The following is a 5,549-nucleotide window of genomic DNA, read 5'->3' on the forward strand; positions in this document are numbered from 1 at the left end:
CTGAAATAATAATAAATTTTTTAAATGTTGTTGAATTCGAAACAAAAATTGGGGTTCTCTTATTCAAGCAAATGTTTTTGCACGCAATTGTCTATTTTTTTTTTTTCGAAAATTCTATTAAACAAAAGGGAAAACAAACAAACATGAAACGAGAGGCGTGGCCGCTGCTGGTGGAAAGCACGTCCTCTCGCCACCGCACGCGAGCGACTACTGGTCTCTCGGCAGCCACCGGAGGCGGCTGCATGGCCCCACGAACGCGACTTCCAGTTCACTTTTCTTTTGCGCTCAAAAGGAAAGACAGAGACAGTCCAAGAGAAGCAAGCAGAAGGGGGAGTGGGAGTGAGGATATCATTGCCTAACATTTTCAAACCGAATGAATAGCAATTTTTTCCTTCTTTAAAAGCGCACACGTCTAGCCCGCGGCTCGCTTACGACCGCTGCTAATATTCTACTTGACATTCTTATTCAAATCTATGGTCTAGTTTTTTTTTTTTTTTAAAGTTTATTTTGGGATTCTTTTGAATTTTTTAACTCCACCAATCCCCTAGCACCACCTCAACTAGTTCAGCCGAGGATCGGAGATAGAGATCCACATCGAACACACGCCACAACTGGTGTCCTGACATGTCAAATGAGTTTCTTTAGAAAAATAGAAAACATGCACACACATACGCACACGCAATGCTCGTTAACGATAAAATGATTGGCTCCTGGTCAACGTGTGTTCCTCATCTGTTATATATATATTTTTTTTTCTAGGGAGAAGAATGTGAAAGAAGAAATGAAAGAGCGTCCCTACAGGTGTGTCTGTATTAATTTGTTGGAAGACAAGCCTCTTCTTTCTGACGCCTGTTAAGGATCTTGGTCATGACGCAATAAAGTCTCGTTTTCCAGCGGTAGAGAATAAAAGGAATATAAGTTGGAATTTATTATTTGAAGGGGAAAAAAAAAAGAATGAAAACGTACGACCATCGAACATCATGCCATCTAACGGCGGGATTTTGAAACGCAAAATCAGCGGTTCCCGTTAGCCGATCAATAAACCGCTGAAAGCTGAAAATGACGGGAGGATAACAAAAAGAAAACCAACAAGGAATTGCAATGCGTGATGCTTCCGGCCGCTAGAGTGACACGTGACGCTATTCGGCCGCCCCTATTTTCTCTGCTTATCAAGAGCAAAGATAGAAAAGAGGCAAGCGCAATCAAAACCTCGATCTCGTATGTATACACACACACAATACCCTATCTGGAGGTCTCACCAAAATAAAGATCTCGGAAAAAGGAAAGAAAAAAAAAGTAAACAAAAACAAGAAAGAGAGAATCATGCGAGACGCGTATAATCGTAATAGATCAAAAGATTTCTAGTCACGATTGTAGCACACAGTTCCAGCGTTTTCCTTCTCTTGTCCTTACACAGAAAAAAAAAAAAAAAAAAAAAAAAAAAAAAAAAAAGAAAAGAATCTGAATAACAAAGGATGTGTTTGAATTCTCCTGTGTGTGTGTGTGATGCTAATCACACAAGTTTCCCTTCTATGGAGGTTTCTGCGTAATTTATATTTTCGACAAAGACACCCCCACTCGCTGCATCATAGAGTGCAATCGAAAAGGATCAGACACGGCGGTGATGTGATCGTCAATGTAAACCAACCTAGCGCAGTTGAAGTCATGACGATGTGATTAAAAAATTCTGAGAAAAAACGCTACCCAAAATAATTCGAGCGGGAAGTAACACACACCCTGACGGGGTACTTTTGGTGTAACAAGTAATTGTTTTCTGTCTATAGAAATAAAGATTGCATGCCTTTTGGTGGATCTAGTGAAACCTTAGTTCAGAAAATGTCTTTCGTTTTAAAAAATTATCACTGCCTTAAGTTTCAAATAAAACTAACAAATTTGCCTACACAGACTCATGTCATAGTTACAGCTGGATAAAGAATTAAAAGAGGCAATATTACCTTTCTGATCAAGATGCAAACTGATGTTTTCCAGAATAGGCCAGTGTCAGCAGCTCAATTCATTTTTCTCCTGAATTTTTTTCCACATCGGTTGACCTGTCAACAAAATTAGGCATCAACATCATCTCTTGGAAGTATACATTTAGAAACTTGTTTCTCATGTGACATTAAGGAATTTAACTAGTTACACCAGTTTAAATCCAGCAACTCTCTAAGACATTTTATGACAGGTGTAGCTTCCATATTTAGTTAAGAGATTTACAGAGATAGCTCTTCTAATGGTGACTTGACTGGCCCTGAAAAACCACTAGATCGTATCAAAGCAGGGAGGCAAACAAAAAATATCATATAAAACATGTTTAAATTAACGATGCAATCATGATTTTGGCGAGTATAACGGTCTGACTCGAAAGACTTAAAAACGATTTTTTGGCTATCGAGGCTCGGCATCAAGGAATTTTTCGTGGGCCCGTTAAGGTAAAAGTAGCATTACCTGCAGCAGCAGGAGAAAAATTTTATCAAACTTCCATCGGTGTTTATCTGTTTCCAATGATCTGACCGCCTCGTTTTCCATTTGACTTGAAAATGGCACTCAACGCGAAAATCCATCTAACGTTCTGCAGAGTTGCCACTTCCCGGTTTTTTAAAACCAATTTCTGTGAATGTTTTTAAAAATTGCAATCATGCATATGTTTGAATGTCTAAAATTTATTACCTTGCTCTCCTGGTATTTGAAAAATTTGTCTTTAAGAATCGCTCATTTATTCCGTAAACAAACAAATTTGCAAATGTGATTCACGAGCTTATTTGTGTACCGAGAATATTGGCAACACTGAAACCGAAATTTTTTCAGAATTTTTCCCTCCAATTCGGGAGCGGAACCGGAACCGAGTACCATGCGATCGCGGTGTCATCGTGTGGTAGAAAATGAAACTTGGATATGCCGCCTGTCGGGCGTTGAATACAGGACAGGGCAGAACTTGACCACTGTCGTCCGTCATACCCATTTTCATTCTTCCATCGGTTAATCACGATAGTGTGCGTTTAGGGGGTGGCGGTCTAGAGTTTGGAAAAGGTAATTACAGTTGTGCGACATGATATCTTGAAATATTTTCTGTATTCCGTCCCTATTTTAATAATACAGAAAACTGGTGGGAATCAGGAGAGAGGATGTCTGTGGATAATTCTGAAAGCAGTTCGACAAGAACTATGCTCATTGCTTGCTCGACTTTCTTGCCATGACGTTGCTTGTCAACATAAATTGCTTTTTTAGTTTGCTTGGATGCAGTTTATTACCAGTGCAATGCATCAAAACTTGTTGGTAAGGTTGGCAATGAAGAAACATCCTGTTCCAATTTCGAATGATGTGGTAATAATTTATTTTCCATGTGTTGTAGGTACAAAACTGATTCTATGTGAACGGAGATGGTGTCATTTTGTCTAATAAAGAATTTCTTCATTGCAACTAAGAGCAGATGTGGGGAAGTAATCATGGCTTGTTGCACATACTGGTAATTTTTTTCCCCTGTAGGGATTTAATTGTTATTGTTTTTTTTGTAATGCTTTAAGAGTATTGTCTCTTTGCCGAAGGTGCTCTAAAGACTCCTAAGCTTCAATCGTGGCAGTATTTCACCAGACATCTGCATGAAGAGACTGGTAAGTTCTGGTCCAATATAACATGATTGCCAACTACTTGCCTTGTTAAGAACTAAGAATATTTTCAATGGATATACCCATGTTACTGATGAAAATGTCATGAAGATTTATCTACCAGAGGAATGCAACTGAAGTCCAGAAATGTCTAATATCGGAAACAGGGAAAAGTTACTTAAGGACTATGGATTAGCAAATAAACCAAAAAGTATAGTGTTGGTGAGTTTTTCAAATGTAATAGTTGAGTGCATTACAACCAACATCATACTTCTGTTAAAAAATGATAAGCATTTCTGTAGAAGGCATTTACAATTTTTTTACTATATTTTCTTCTGAGCATGTTTGCTGCGATGATCAGCAATTACATTCATCACGTTCTGATGAAAATATACTAATCAATATTTTGAGTGACTCCTAAGGTGCGATCATGGAAGCCATATCCCTTTCTAATAACGGGAGTTTTGTGACATCTATAACGGAAGAGGACGACTAACCATATTGGGTGTGCAATGCAACATTGAATATATTTCAATGAAAGAAGATTAATGCATCCCACAAAAGTTTCAGGATGTAGTTGAGATCTGTATGGGTTTTTGAAAAATTTCTCTAGTTAGAATGCAAGAGGTTCATAGGACAGCACTGGAATTCACCCAAATTAAGTGAGTGATCCTTATTTTTTTACTACATCACTCCTGTAAGTTGTTTAACCTATAAACCAATTGGACTGTGTAGCAGAAGCAACTAGCAAAAACTGTCGCTGTTTCTGAAATCCCCATTTTCCTTAAACATGAAAATGAAGTGGTATATTTCGTTTAATGTTATAAAAAATAGAAATCGCAATTTATTTTTGGAATTGTCTTAAACATGCATGGTTTCATTAGACGGAGTATGCCAACCGAAAAACGGGAATTCCGGTGTTATTACGATTCCTGCGAATCAATGATAAGCTAGCGCAGATTCGAGATGGTAGCTACAACGGCTTGCGAAACGAATTGAGCTATGGAACGAAATATGTCAATCCCACAATTTGGCGTGAATGCATCCGATGTTCCATTTTGGTAGACTACATTCGGATTTGCTAAATTAAGCAGATAGTGGTTTTTCTGTTTTAATGCAACCTTTTTTTATTTGTTTGTTTTCCGTTTCTTTTTTTTTTTCCTTTTCGTTTCCTTCTTGTTTGTATGCATTTCGAAGAGTAATCACGGACACGAAGATGGACGGCAACAAGACGCCAGCGATCATACACCAATGACCAGATCCACATTGTATTGTGTTCCTTCATGTTTAAATATATCCAGCCCTGCAGTGGTAATTGCGTATAAAGAATACATGTAGAGGATGGGCAATAGTCAATACAACATTAAACAACATGTAATGTAGTTAATCCTGCTAATTGTTAACAGTTTGCCTTTGCTTGTTTTAATGTAATATCACACTATTGGCATTTTACCCTGACTTTCCAACAGTTAAAGCCAAGAAATTTTAGAAAGTTTCAATTCAGTCCAATTTGAAACCTACAAAAACCGGACTCAATGCTACACTTACGAGTCTGGAAGAAAAAAGAACTTCGTTTCCGGGATTCTGACACAATTTGGGGTAGAATTGATAGATCAGGAGAAAGAAACCGAAAAATTATCATACTTAACTAAAATTTTCGTATTTTTTTTTATTCCGGTAATAAAAATGATTTGCTCTGCCCCAATTTTTATAAAGATTAGAATTCTGATTCGTCTCATTGTGGCCTTTGTTATTCTAAAGTTATTCGTTACTTCCGGCAAACATCCGGAAAATTAGCATATAAGGAAGTAAAGCATCCTAACTTAAAAATCAATTCGATTATTCATTACGAATGTCTATAAGTAATCCAGAATGCCTATTGTGTAAGGTTTTTAAAACTTTGGTTGCTTCGCTTTAACACCTAAAAGATTGAACGCTACCGTC

At 37.5% G+C, this 5,549-nt stretch overlaps 1 long non-coding RNA gene across 2 annotated transcripts; it reads left to right on the forward strand.

Moving 5' to 3' along the window:
- Nucleotides 1-2,921: 2,921 nt before the first annotated feature.
- Nucleotides 2,922-4,938, forward strand: LOC130688226 (uncharacterized). 2 transcript variants are annotated; one of them, XR_009000385.2, is made up of 9 exons: nucleotides 2,922-3,030; nucleotides 3,100-3,276; nucleotides 3,353-3,466; nucleotides 3,546-3,611; nucleotides 3,717-3,827; nucleotides 4,028-4,267; nucleotides 4,341-4,409; nucleotides 4,490-4,666; nucleotides 4,803-4,938. It is a non-coding gene; the product is annotated as an uncharacterized LOC130688226 (long non-coding RNA). The 2 variants fall into 2 exon arrangements; XR_009000384.2 differs by having other exon boundaries at nucleotides 4,490-4,938.
- Nucleotides 4,939-5,549: the final 611 nt, after the last annotated feature.

Source organism: Daphnia carinata, chromosome 9 (assembly GCF_022539665.2).
Source record: "Daphnia carinata strain CSIRO-1 chromosome 9, CSIRO_AGI_Dcar_HiC_V3, whole genome shotgun sequence".
Taxonomy (NCBI): Eukaryota; Metazoa; Arthropoda; class Branchiopoda; order Diplostraca; family Daphniidae; genus Daphnia; species Daphnia carinata.